A 14,810-nucleotide genomic window follows, 5' to 3' on the forward strand; every position below is an offset into this window, starting at 1 on the left:
TGTATTTGGTTTAGGATTTTACTACACAGTTCAGACTCAGTGATCCTCCTGTTTTCAGCCTCCCTAGCACTAGGATTACAGGTATGTGCCACTATGCCCGGACTTCGTTGATGACTCAGCCTACCCTGGGGGTGGGGCTGGTGCTTTAGTCCACTGAGCTATGTCACCAGCTCAAGAATAAAATTTTATCTAAGTACATTCTGTACAATATTTGGGACACACATTAAAATTTGTAATTGTTTATGGGAAATTCAAACTTGACTAGGCCTCCTAAATTTTTATCTACCAAATTTAGCAATCCCACCTTAAGTGTATGGACTAGCTTGGGAGCAAGAATCAAGCCAAGAAAACAAAGAGAATGGCAAATCGTCCGATATGACTGAAGTCTTATGTATATGAGGGTTGGAGGAAAAGGAAGCTAAGGAAAATAGTTGTAGGAAAGCAGCTGGATCCCCTTCACACAAGTTTCTGAATGAACTTGATTTGTCACAGAATACGATGTCATCTTTCAAACTTACGTTCAACAATGAAATAGAGACAATATCTTCCATGAAAAACAGAGTACACATGTATATTTTTATGGACCTAATTCATGGCTCCTTGAATCTTATCGCTAATAATGAGGGTATGAGTTCCAAACACATCTGGAGTCATTCAGAGCTTGCCCTTAAGTGAAAAAAAAAATCTTTTTATAAAAGTTAAATTAAACATTCACACTTAAGAACAGTTCCTGCCAATACTGAACCTTAATTTTTTTCCTAAACCAAACCAATTTCCAGTGCATATTAATGACCTACAAGCATCAAATCTAAGCAAAACCAGCTAGCAAATATCTACAGCAGGAAATAAATCAACAGATTATGACCTTGCTTATATGCTATGCAATTGACTTCAACAACTTTAGAGTCATGTAAGAGCACAACAAAACACCGGCCATCTGGATCACAAATACAAATTTAATGGTTAAAAAATTAACACGTATTTATTATTTATTCATTAGCCTAACCAGTATAAAACCTCTTACTTTTAAACAACTCATTCAGATAAACAATAGAAACAAATTAGCAATTTGATTTTTTCAGACTGCATAAATATCATTTTATGTTTTTTAAATCAATTTGAAATTCAGCTTTAAAATTCACATGACATGTGTACTGAAATCCCTTTTATAAAAAACTTAAGTACCAAAGAATATTTTCTGTATTTTTTAAAAAAGTTGTAAAAAAAAGACATTGTTAAGAAACTGAGGACACTAAAGATGAACGGGACACTGGATGATATTGAGGAACTATTAATATTGTAGGGTGTCATAATAACTGTGGTTAAGTTCAAAATAATTTTTTAAAGGTATACACACAGGTATTATGAATACACTGGCATGGTATCTGGGATGTGTTATTTAAAAAATTCTACCTTTTGAAAGAACAGGTACCAAAGTTAACTGTAAAGTGGGTTGATGAGATCTAGAGTTTCAATATGTGAGTTAGTATATGTTTGAAAATTTCCATAATAGAAAGTAAAGCAAAACCTTTTTTCATGAGTGAATAATTTCCCTGAAAACATAACATATGGTGTTTTTGCATCCTCCCTTCAATTCATGGTAACACACAGAGACAGACAGACAGACAGACAGACAGACACACACACACACACACACACACACACACACTTTCTATAAAAGTTATTAAAGCAGCTGAATAGTTTCATATTACCGATCAATCATTTATTAAGGACATTCTGTGGACTAAACAATCACTATTTAAGGTCTTCAATAATCTTTTGACTGAGGCTTGAGTATCATCCCCATTTTACAGACAGAGAAGCTAAGGCTTGGAGGGATGATCCAGTTCTTACAAATGTCATAAAAACAGCACACATTTCTATGGTGGGATCCAGACTCAGGCTGCCTGACTCCAATCACTACCAACACTGCTAGGTAAAATGACAAGAGTATAAATAAAGATATTCATAATACATACTGTAAAGAAAAGAATGTAGAAAATTGCTCACATATTTCTCCCCTGCCACAGCTATGTGGCTCAGAGTCAGACCTGTGATCAGCTCGGTCCCAGCACCGGTTCAGTAACAGATCAAGCTGTTATTTACGTAGCAGAGGGGAAAGCTACTGCTCTCAGACAAAGAAGGAGAAGCACAGAGAGAACCAACAGAAGTCGCTTTCCATTGACAACAGCAGTTCTGCAACTGATTTTTGTTAATACTGTAATACGAAATGACCAAAATGCAGTTTGCTTTTTTTTTTTTTTTTCCCCCTTAAATGCCTTCTGATCCTGGTTATATTTTGCAGGAGTTTGCTTTGGGTTTTAAATAATTCATCATGCCGTGCCTCCTGTTTGGCACAGGCGGGCAGGGGGTGGGTGGAGGGGGTGGCGGGGGAGAGGCGAGCTAGGGGGACGCACACCTCCCAAGCGAGGAACTGGCACAGCTGCAGCCCTGCGAGACCCCGCCCCGATGAGCTCATCCCTCGGCAGTGCAAATGAGGATGACATAATGTTTCTGGAGCACTCCTTGCAGCCCACTGCAGCAGGAGCGCGCTCGCTCTGCCTGAACACAGGAAAATTAGCATCAGTATTTCTAGCTGTTCGTGAGGAAATGGCATTTTATTCAAGGGCGTCCTGGGATACATAACACATTGCCTGCCTTACCATCAGCTCCTGAGCAAAAGAAAAACAGCTTATCAGTAAATAAGTCACTGATAACTGCGCTTACCAAGCTAGAAAAGCAGCCAGCATTCTTCAAAAACAGGGTCCAAGTATAACACTAGGAGATATAGTCTCTGTATTTTTTTCAAAGTTTTTTTTTTTTTTTTAAGTTCAAGAGTGCAAAAGTAACCACAGCAATACTGTTAAATAATAGTAATAATATCACATATATTTAACTCTTCTGCTAGGAGCTTTGCCAAGTGCTTCACATGTATTATTTAATCTGTGCTACAACCCTACACAGTAGGCATTGCCACCTCCACACATATACATAGAAGGGGACTGAGCCAGGGAGGCAGGCCATTGGCTCTGGGTCACACAGCAGTTATCGGCAGTCAGCTGGGCTCTGCTTCTTAGCCAAAACTGTGGACCACTGTGCTGCGCTGTTCCACAGGCCACTTGACTGTGGTACAGCTCTGAAGGAGGTGTAGCATCATTTAATCACTCAAAATAAAATATAGGAGAGGACTGTTCTGACCAAAAAGCCCCAGAAACAAAGCGAGGGCACCTTCTGTGTCTGGTGTTTCTTACCTCCTTAGGTACTCCATTTTGTCAGGGAGACCGTACTCACTAAAGGCAAGCCATGAACTAGGCACTGTGCATGGGCAATTTTGTAACGTAAGAATGCATGTTGCTGCTGTTATTATGCCTATTTTGTAGATGACAGCCAAGGAAGTGCAGTGACTTGTCAAAAGACAGAGCAATTGGGAAGTCTGGGGTTTGCTGTCAGGGTTGCCCATTTCTGAAGCAGCAGGCTAGAGTAAAATATGCAAAGATGTTTGAGCCACAGACCTAGGTTTAAATGATGGCTCCTACACTTACTTAATGACCTGGGACAGCTTCCAGAGCCCAGCCCCTCAGCCACGACCTGGGACAGCTTCCAGAGCCCCGGCCCCTCAGCCATGACCTGGGACAGCTTCCAGAGCCCCGGCCCCTCAGCCATGACCTGGGACAGCTTCCAGAGCCCTGGCCCCTCAGCCATGAAATGGGAATGCACAGTAAAGAGGAGAGTTGATGGGACACAGAGTCGAAGCAGCTACCGCAGGGGCAGAAGCAGGAGGCAGTTACTGAGTGTTGGTTTCTCCTTCTAGGAATGGATGCTACCTCTGTGAACACATTCAAGGAAACACAACGGGGAAGTAAGGCTTTCCTACCAAAACCCACTCACTCCCAACCCGCGCTCCCCAGTGCTCTGCTTTCAGCCCTGGGTGCTGTCTGGCTGGCAGAGGACTGAGTGATGAGAGCCCTGATGACCAGAAACCCAGTCAGAGCTCAGGGCAAGTCCAGCCGGATACAGAATGCAGCTGCCATGTGTGAAAGTCAGGCAGATCAGGCACAGTAAATCTCACTGCTGGGCAACAGAATCTGATCACCACAGGAGCCTCTCGGAGCCAGGATCAAATTTCTGATTAGCCTTATCCTAGAGAATCACCTAGATGTGCGCCTGCTCTCAATCTGTAAAATCACGTGTCCACTTCTCATCCTTATTAAATAAACAGGGCAGCTTGATAGGAAGCATACCAACATCTGTGCCACAGGATGCCAGGAAGAGAATACACCTGGAGAATGCCACTGTGGTGCCACGAACAGAGCAGGAAACTTCAGCCACAGGGCAAGAAGTAGATTTTAAAATGTAATTCCTGCGAAATGATTTCTTCTCATGTTTAAAAGAATCACATATGAATCCAGAAAATAGTATTTGTACACCCTGTGGCTATATCTAAGTCTCACTGTACTGGCTTAGCAACCCTTACAAATACTTGTACATTTCATTAATTGTGGTCCTATGTGATAAAGTGTAATAAATAATTACCAGTAATGATTTTTTTTTTTAGAGAAAAAGATTAGTTTTTTTTTTCCAAACTGCAGGAGCGTATTTTTTCTGACCTTTTTTTTTTTTTTTTTTTTTTCCTGGTGGTAGCAGGGATTGAACCCAGGCAAGCACTATTCCACTGAGCTATCTCTCCAGCCCTTCTCACCTTTTAAAACTACATCTTTGAGTAAAACCACACTGAGATTCCATCTAACTACAGAAAGAATGGTTGTCAACAAGGAATCAAGCAGTTGTAATAAGTGCTGGCAGGGGTTGTGGGGAAGAAGGACTCCTTCTCCATTGTTGGTAGTTTAGACTAGTGCAACCACTATGGAAATCAGTGTGGAGATTTCTCAGCCCCCCAAGACCCTCCAAAAGAAAATCTGTTTAACCCAGCTTTTTCCTTCTAGGTAGCTCCTCAAGAGCAATGCACACTCATGCTTAGAGCAATGCAGTTCACAATAGCTAAATCTTGGAAACAGTTATATGTATATATCAGCAGATGAATGGATAAACAAAATGTCATATTTACACATAATGGAGTACTATTCTCCCATAAAGAAGGATGTGTTTTGGTCATCTGCAGGAAAATGGAAACACCTTGAGACCATAATGTTAATGAAGCAAACCAAACAAACTTAAGTATCACATGGTTTCTCTTATGAAAAACACAACAGATAAGTGCAGTGCAAAATACAGAAAGAGAAAAGTTACTGTGATGCAACATGGACAAAATCTAAAAATATGCTTTGGGGCGGAGGAGATAGCTCCGTGGCATAAGTGCCTGCCTGGCAAATGCAAGGTCCTGAGTTCGATCCCTGGTACTGAAAAATACAAAAGTGAGTAGTAAACATGTGCCTTGACTTAGTGTAATTTTGTCTTAGGTATTTTACATGTTTTATGGTCTCTTAGGCTGGTGGTTAATCTGGATATCTGATAATCTGTTTTATAAGGACTTACCAATAAATGAATCTGACGCTGGCAAAACAAAGAATGGTGAAGGGAAGGGGAAAGGAATCGAGACACGTTGTGTATGTGCACCCAATTCCGCACAGGGAGTGCGATCACTGTTACTGCGAATGTGTGCTTACAAAAATTAAAAACTTTAAAAAGAAAAATTAAAAAACTCTACATCTTTGCAAACAACATTACTTCTGAACTTCTGCCCCAGCATAGCAGAGCTGGCGACTTACACTCTGGAGAAGTTAATCTCTGTAATGAAAAGGAAACCACTTGAACAACATGAGTCAAATTTGTTACAAATTAGGAAATGGAAGGTGTGACGCGGCTGTCTCGCATGCTTAAGTTTGATTAAATGTGGAATAAACAGCATCACATAATTTGAAAACTAGAACTGACTTAAGAGACTTATTTACATGGATGTTATATTTAAGGAAAACAAATTCATTTAATCTTTTATTAACATAAATATTTAATCACTGAAACAATCTCTGAAAGTAGGTCTTTTACAAATAGAGGTAAGTGTACAAAAGATGAAGGAGCACATCCAAAGCCATGCAGCTTTAGGGGTAATTCCTTGTTGACTCCTCCCCCCGACGTTAATCAGGTGCCTCCCACAGGCAGCACTTCGCGTGATACTAAGGCATACAATGTGGACCCTATCACTAGCACTTTCTGCTAGGAAGATCCAGAACTCGGGTTAAGGCAAGCCGTAGAGCACTGCCAGGTTTTGCTGTTTTCTGGTCAGGACATCTCAGGTACTTCACCTCCTGCCTCTGCAATCTCAGGCTGCCTATTGTTCCACAGGATTCTCAAGAACAGCTTTTTCCTGGAGAAATTCCTTTCTTCCATGCTTCCAGCTACTTATGAGTCTCAAAGTAGTGGCGAGACAGACTTGACTGATGGCCAGTATCTCTGGACAGTGGTTTTGGCATCTGACCATGTCTTCCTGGATTGGCTAGCAGGCTGTCTTGACATAGTGTCTGTGAACCTTCTGAAATGTCACCTTCTGAATGGGGTCATCTGCAAGTCCATCAAGAATGTGAACTTTGTTTCGATCAACATCTTCAAGAACATGCTCTAAGTCAAAGGTTTCTGGGAGGAATAAACTAAGGCAGTCTTCTTTTGTGTCTCAAAATCCATGAGGGTACTGACAGTCCTGAATTCAGGGAGGCCCAAAGGGCTTATGGACATTGTTTTGAACTGTACAACCCTTGGGTCTTCCCGGCAGCCTGCTCATTCGCTTGACCTACACTGGGTAGTATCCCAATCAAGACAAGTCTTGGTCCTGAGTATGTGGCCTCCACAAGTTTCTCTTGGTGAAGGCATCTAGAAAATGTTTGCTGTGCTGGATGCAGGAGCCTGGAGCTTCCCCATGACTGGCTTTTCTTCATTCTTTCACTCTTCTTTAACTTGTTCTCTTTGGACATTTTCTGAGTGCCATGTTGCGCTCCCTCTGGGGAGGATCTCTCCCCCTTAGCACTGCCATTCCACACCGATCTGGGAGCCGGAAGCTGGACGCTTTCAGAGAATCCCTCTTCACCCATGTCCTCCTTCCTGCCCCTGCAGCCCTGCTGACTGTGAGCACTCCCAATTTCCAGTCCACGTGCCTCCTCCTTGAGGATACTTCCAGGTTTTGGGTGATGTATCAGAATTGATTTCTTCTGCAGTTGTAGAACAACTTGCCCATTATGGACGAGGGGTTGGGAATTAATTCCCAGCACTGATCCTGTTGTCTCATGCAGCATTGGTGAACATCTCTGACCATTTTTTTAGATGCAAGAGGCCAGTTGTGGTAGTCAGCTTTCTGTCAATATAACAAAATACCTGAGCTAATCTTCTTATAAAAAGAAAAGATGCATTTTCACTCATAATTTTGGAAGTTCTAGTCTATGATCAGTTAGCTCCCTTACCTTGGGCTGTGGTGAGCAAGTGCGGCATGGCAGGAGCTCAGAGTGGAGCAAAACTTCTCTCCTTAGGGACAGGAAGCAAAGAGGAACTGGAATGGTACCCCTCATGGATAGGACATGATGACCCACAGACCTCCAAATTGGTCCCTTCCATACAGCCTCATGCTAGGGACTAAGTCTTTAACACAGAGGCCTCTGGGGATCATTTGACATCCAAACAATAGTACCAGCCTAAGAGATGATGAGCGTAATCTACAAGGCTGCCTCCAAGTGGGCCTCTGGAGCTAGAATGGCTGTGCGGTCCCGCCTGCTGTGAGTAAGAACCGGATTCCATCTGCGGGCACAGCATCTGCCGTTCCACAGCTGCCCCAACACCGGTGGAACTGGTCAGCTAACCCATGTTTCTACTGGAGAATCCCATTGTATTAAATATCTGCCGTTTAAAAACAACTAGTAAAAAGAAAACCGGCAGTTTCTCTTCACGAATCAGTCAGACATATATCAACTCCTGCTGGTAAAGTTCAACTAAAAATGTTGGTTTTGCTTAATCAGATAAACAATATCAATGCTAAAACACGCTAGCAAGGCCTGGATAACATGATGATGGTTTAGCCCAACATACCATAAACACACCATAACATTAAAAAAGATATAGACACTGATGGGATTTCAATACTTCAGAATCATATTTACGAATTGCAACTGTCACTGCCTTCTAGCTTTATGAAAGTACCAGGTAGGGAGACAACCTGCTTGGTGGCCCCCTCATGTCCCTCTCTCAGACAGGAGCTTTCTTTCCCTCAATAAATATGTTCTGCTAAAAAAAAAAAAAAAAAAAAAAAAAAGTACCAGGCAGTGATACTTGAATGCTAAATAACATTAAGTTAACTTGAATTTTAGTCTTTTTTTTTTCCTTTGCAGTACCGGGGATCAAACTCAGAACCTTGCATTTGTCGGTTAGGCACTTAAGCCATATCTCTCCACCCCTGAATGTTAGTCTTTGGTATAAAGTACACTTCCCCTTTTCATAGTGTTTAGGCTCATCCAAAAGCTAGCTACCAGGGACTAAATTAAGAATGAGACTTACTAAAAATTCTCACATCATATTAAGGTAGGACTTCTCCAAAATCATAAAAATGAACAGCCCTGTTCTCACCAATAATGTCTTCAGGGGCTAAAATATTTTTTGTTGTTGTTCCTATATTATTTTTTTCCAAAGATAGTTATTTTTATTGGTACATTTTAGGTATACATAATGACCACATTCACCATCGAATCTGTACCTGTGTGACAATATGTGTGTGTGTACCTTTTTTTTCCCCGTCCTGCTACCCTCTCTTCATCCTTCTTCCCTATTTGCAAAAGCTCTGCATTCACTTTTCCTTATTTTCTCTTTTATTTCTCCCTTCCTTCCTTTCCCTCTGCTGCCTGCCTTGTCCTCCTTTCCATATGAATATTTTCTTCCCATTTCCCAGCATCTTTTATACTTTTTGATCCCTATTTACACTATGTTTCTCACATGAGAGAAACAATGTGGTATTTACACATGGGTGTCTGGTCAGGGGCTAAAATACTAATAAAGATCAATTACATGTGGATGCTGTGTGGGAGACTATAGTTTCACACTGTCTTTTATCCTACTTGGAATTAACAGGGCTTCTTGAATGTGTGTCTTTGTATCACTCATTAATTTTGGAAGATTCACAGTTATCTCTTCAAATACTTTTCTACCTTAATTTTTCTCTTCTTCTGAAAACCCAACTGCATGCTGTATACCCTCTTCTGCATTTTCCATCTTTTTTGGTTCCACTGCATTCTATTCAGCTTATTTATTCCTTTTCCCTCTAATGAACAACTGATCACAATGCCTTTGCAAGTATGTGGTCTATAGAGGAATTTCGGGACTATGAGTTCACTCCCTATGAATGGATTCAAATGTTCAAAGTGAGCTATTTTTCTATTGTATTTTGTATTATTAGTATCTGTTGATAGTTATAAGCCACCTGGAGCTGGCCTTCAGGCTCAACATATTCACAAAACTGGATTTATACATTTAATTAACATCACATCTCTAATTTTTTTCTATGTTTCAGATGTATTCCCACTTCCAATTGTCTACTCATTCCATACTTTCCTGAGCACTCCTTGTCCCTTGCCTCTCTCCTTTGTACACCTCCCCTCAATTTCAATTTGCTCACAAATGTATGGCTACTCGTTCCTCCACCTTGCCTTCAAGGTTTCGATACCATCTGGTCCTGATCTATTTACTCAAATTCACTTTCCAGTACTTTTCAAATAAACCTGCACATTAGGTAAGCTACACCTGCACTAGTGTGGGTATTCTGTGTACAATACAAGGGACAGAAAGAGGTTTGCCTTTTCTTTCCCATTTGTTGATTCTGCTGTCTTCAGCTGCCATGAACATTTGCCCCTCTGATGTGCTACCCTGCCTTGAAGCCAGCTGATTAGGGACTGAAACCTCTCAAACTGTGAGCTAAATAAAGCAAAGCGGTCCCCCTTGAACTTCAAGTGTTGGGTATTTTGTCTCAGCAATGAGAGAAAAGTAACAAAGACAAAATCAGATATAGAAAAGGAAGAAGAAAGACATTTCTTTTTCTAATGATCTTAAGACTTACAATAGTAAAATATGGCTGTAAATTCAGAAGGAAAAAAAAAAAAACCTTACAAAATTTTGTGATAGGGCCAGGGAAGATAGCTCAGTGGTCTAATGGCCTGCCCGGCAAGTGCAAGGATCTGGGTTTGATCCCTGGTATCACATGCCATGCTGGCCCTGCCCCAGACCCACCTAGCCAGCCAACCAGGAGCGGTAGTGCATGCCTGTGATCCCAGCACTGAGGAGGATGAAACAGGAGGATCACTACATGTCACACCTACCTAGCGAGACCCTATACCAAATACATATTTTTTTTTTTTTTTTTTTTTTTAAGAAAATTCAGTGACAAAACCTAGTAAGTGCCTTTTAGGCTATAAGACAAGAAGATCTTTCTAAGACTGGAAAATGTGATTAACATGAATTGAAATGTGTAGTATCAAGCACAAGATTTCAAAGATTCATCTACAAGAGCATCTAAATATATCTTTGATATTGTTAAAATATTGATTACAGGTTGAAATATTTTAGACATGGGTTAAAATATAGTATTAAAATTAGTACCACACCTTTCTTTTAGCTTTTTAAAATGTAGCTACTAGAGAACTTGAAATTACATATATAATCTATGTTTTGGACAGTACTGTTGTTGGGCATTGTCTTACATACTTCTTTTGTAGTGGAGACAAAATACCCAACACTTGTGGTTAAAGAAAGAAAGGCTTATTTAGCTCACAGTTTGTAGAAGTTTCGGTTCATAATCAAGTGGCTCCAAGACAGGGTGGCAGGGCAGAGGGGCACCCTGAGGTCAAAACAGTTCATGGTGGGCAGAAGGTAGCAGAGCAAGAAAGGGAATTTAGTAGCTTTTTTGCAGCCCCTTTTATATTCTATCTGGGTTACTGGGACTAGGGTGACACCACATCAATCAGTGAACTGATTTAGTCATCACCTACCCTTCATCCTAGAGTCGCACCATCCATCAGGCATGCTCTAGATTCAGCCACCTCTGAAAAAGACCAACCTATTAGTGTATGAGGTTTTGGGAAACATCTAGACACAAGCCATAAAAAAAATTAAGATAGCATTAAGGGAATCATGTCTTTGAATTGCATCCTGAGGCTCTGAAGGGGTTCATTCATGCATCGCTCCAAGGTGCACCTGGAGAATAACTCAATCACAAGGGAACACAAAGTGAAATATACCACAAACTGCTAATCGCATCATTAAATACAATCTCCCTTGTTACACAGTGTAATTGTTTATGAGAGCAAAGAGCTTAGGGACTTTTGGAAAATTTCAAATATCCATTCAAGAATCTTGTCATCCCTGCTAAATTTGTCATGATCTAATCTAGCTGCCATGTAGTGCATGACATTTTTATCACAAGTCACAAATGCACTCAACTGGCAAAACACACTTATTAATGCACAGAGCTTGGGAGAGGGCAATCTGCTTCACTATAAGACCATCCCTGGTAACACTGGAAAGGCTGCAGGATGAGAAGACACACATGAACTAACAAAAATTAAACACTCAACTAGCTAATTACACGGTTTATTTAAAGTAGGTGTTATGGTTTGTGCCGAGTTGTCCCCAAAAAGCCTCATGCAGTTATGGGGCAGACTTCTACTAGAGTTTGTGATCAGTTCATGATCAAGTGCTGGGATTATGGGTGAGTGCTGCTGGGATTATGTGTGTGAGTGCTGCTGGGATTATGGATGTAAATTCTGCTGGGATTATGGGTGTGAGTGCTACACCTGGCCTGGGGTGGACAGCTTGAATGCAACATAACAGAGAGAGACTTGCTCTCTGTTGGCCCTACTCCTCCCTTTTGCTTTTGTTCTTGCTGTTTTGCTATTTTCTGCCCTCTGCCAGGTGCCACTCTGCCTTGGAGCCAGCTGAGTATGGACTGAAACCTCCACAAACTGTGAGCTAAATAAACCTTTCCTTCCTTCATTTTGGACATTGGGTATTTAGTCCTAGCAAGGAGAGAAAAGTAACTAAGACAGTAGATGATAAGCATTTATGTGTTTAATTATAAATTGATCCTTAAAACTCTCTAGCTTCTAAATTTTCACTTATTTTCTGGTACTAGTAAATTTCTATTAAAAAATAAAAAATAAGCACTCTGGGAGGCTGAGGCAGGAAGATCACAAGTTCAAACGCAGCCTTGGAAATATAATGACTTAGTGAGACATGTCTCAAAATTAAAAACTAGAAAAGGGCTGGGGGTGTATCTCAGTACAAAGGCCCCATGTTCGAGTCCCAGCACTTCAGGCAAAGAAATGAAAAAACAGGCCAGGGATATAGCTTAGCGTGAAGATCCTGGGCTCAATTCCCAGTGCTATCAAAACCAGCAAACAGAAGGACACAAAAATTATGCAGAAAAAGCAAAAATAATATTTGTGGGCCCTGACAAGTTCCACTTTCAAAGTATATGTCCATGAGAAAAATGTTTACAATCTGAATGGTCAACTTTCTAAACATGCGGTCTACAAAGAAAATGTTTTTAAGAGGACACCTAACTGTTCAATATCCTCTAGCACTTCATTTCTTTATTTTTCTTGGTTTTGCTATAAGGATTGGTATCATCTTTGATACAAAAAATTTTCACAATTCTAAATTCTGAACTCAGAAATGAAGTGATTTCACTATTTTTTTTCAAAAGTTGCTATGCAGTTTTAAAGCAACGTTCCATTACATTTTGATAGTTGCCCTACTTCTACTATGTTCTAAGACAGGCAAGATAAAAAAGTCAGATTGCAATTCAAAGAATTCCCAAGCATAAGACAAAATTCTTTCATTTTTGATTAGTGGGTTGGTAGCAATTTTGAAGCTAAATTCCAGCTACTAGAAAAATGCTCTCAGGGAAATTTAACCATGTGTGGAAATGACATCTTCAAAATTAGTAACACTAGGCATTGATGGTGTCTAGCACCTCAACAGACTGACCACCTACCTCAACCAAAGTTTTAAATAAGGCTATACCTTAAGCTTGCAACAAGTATAAAACTCACAATAAATTTTGTTAGAAAGTATGCATATCACAACAGGGAGGCTTACTGTGGATATGTCTATTAAATTACTTGACGATGCCTCTTTCTGTAATTTCAGAAGTGTTTTCACATCTTAAAGCAGCAGAGAACATACAGGAGCAAGACAAAGTTCCGTGTAACAGATTACAACTGCAGGGCTGCTATCCTTCAAAGGAAGCGGAACACGAGCTCAGGACACAGCAGATTACACAGACTGCACAAGACAAGAGCGAGCAGGCCCTGTGGGAAGATAAGGAAAACATCAAAATTGCCTCAAGGGCGCTGAGCTGATTAAATATATTTCTGCTAAAGGAAAGCAGATTTCATTTCCTAGTACCACTCAGACTGTTTCACTACTCAGGCTTTCTCGGATCTGGATGAGGATTGTAAAATGGTACGGTAATTCTGGAAAACAGCTTGACAGCTTCTTATAAAATTAAAACAAAATGTATCTACTCTACAACTTGTAGGTGTTTACTCAGGAGAACAGTAAGCTCCCAGAAGCCTGTTCCCTGGATTTCAGTGAGATCCTGAGCACGACAGTGACTTCCAGAGTTATGATGTGAGAGGTGGGTATTAAAGGAGGTATGTAAACTCTTGTCACAGATTTAGGCACAGGAGAAAGAGTGCTGGGCTGCAGAGGGCACACCTGCGGCTTCCACCCCGGCTCCAGCGCTCCCCCGTGCTGCTCATCCATTCCAACCTTTGGAAGCCTGCTCTGTGCCAGGCACTCTTCTAGAGTTGAAGACACTGAACGAGTGTGACCGCCCGAGTCTTCACTCTCAGGGGCATCACAGCCTGGTGCGTGGGAGAGGAGGTTCACATTTTCTGAACCTCAGTTTCTGCCTCCATCATTCAACTCGGTGCAGAATGCTTGCCACATTGCAGACTGTATTGAGTCTGGGACAAGAACGCGCTAGGTGGAACCCGTGTTCTCTTACACCTTACGAGTCTGATGAGGGCGAGAGGCGCGTAAGTGGACAAAGGCCCTGCGGGCGGGGCGAGGCGTCAGTGCCAGGTGGCAGAAACTGGTCACAGGAATGGGTCAGGGACAGTTTCTTGGAAGAATATTTGAATGCATGGTGAAGAAAGTATCACAAATCCATATTACTAGTGAGGTGAAGTGAGAATGGTGCTGAAAGCAATCATGGGTCCATAAAGTCCCTCATGATATGAAGCAGCTCTGATTCTATTTTAAGGCAATAGTATTAAACTGGAAAATGGTTGTGTAATCCTGGCCCTAGTTTATACCGTCTCTGAAAAGAGTGTTGCCTTCCTAACACATGTGCTTAATTTGGGCTTTCCACATCTTTTTCCTCGATGCCAGCGCTTCTAACATTCTGCTTGAAGAACTTAGGTAATTGAATAAGTTGCTTCTAATCAGATGGGGCCAATCCTGACTTCTGGGTTCTGGGGTGTGCTATATTCACATTCTGCGTCGTAGCTCTGTGGTAGGCCACAACGGCCCCAAAGCACGAGGCAGGCCTGCCAAAGCAACCAAGGCTCTTGCTATTCTGAAACATAGCAAATACCTAATACTGTTTCCATTTAACTGAAATGTTCTGCTTATGAGGCTTGAATGCATTTTATACCATAAATATCCAGAAATATAAAGTGGTACAGGAAACATTAGCTCTGCAGCAAGACCTTTTGATCTGCCTTTCATAAAAACATGTTATTAAAAAAACCTCTAAAAAACACCAAGTGGGAAGTAGGACTGGAACAAGAGTTCAGTAAATTACTCTTTCAAAATACTATGGC

The 14,810-nt window shown here is 41.1% G+C and overlaps 1 protein-coding gene and 1 pseudogene across 2 annotated transcripts in view; both read right to left on the reverse strand.

Annotated features, from left to right (window-relative positions):
- The window catches only part of Znf704 (zinc finger protein 704), a 172,448-nt gene that overhangs the window by 89,376 nt on the left and 68,262 nt on the right, over positions 1–14,810 (reverse strand). The window lies entirely within an intron of this gene.
- LOC111812151 lies at positions 6,287–7,434 on the reverse strand (annotated as a pseudogene).

This window comes from Octodon degus, unplaced genomic scaffold, assembly GCF_000260255.1.
Source record: "Octodon degus isolate 3935 unplaced genomic scaffold, OctDeg1.0 scaffold00114, whole genome shotgun sequence".
In the NCBI taxonomy this organism is placed as follows: domain Eukaryota; kingdom Metazoa; phylum Chordata; class Mammalia; order Rodentia; family Octodontidae; genus Octodon; species Octodon degus.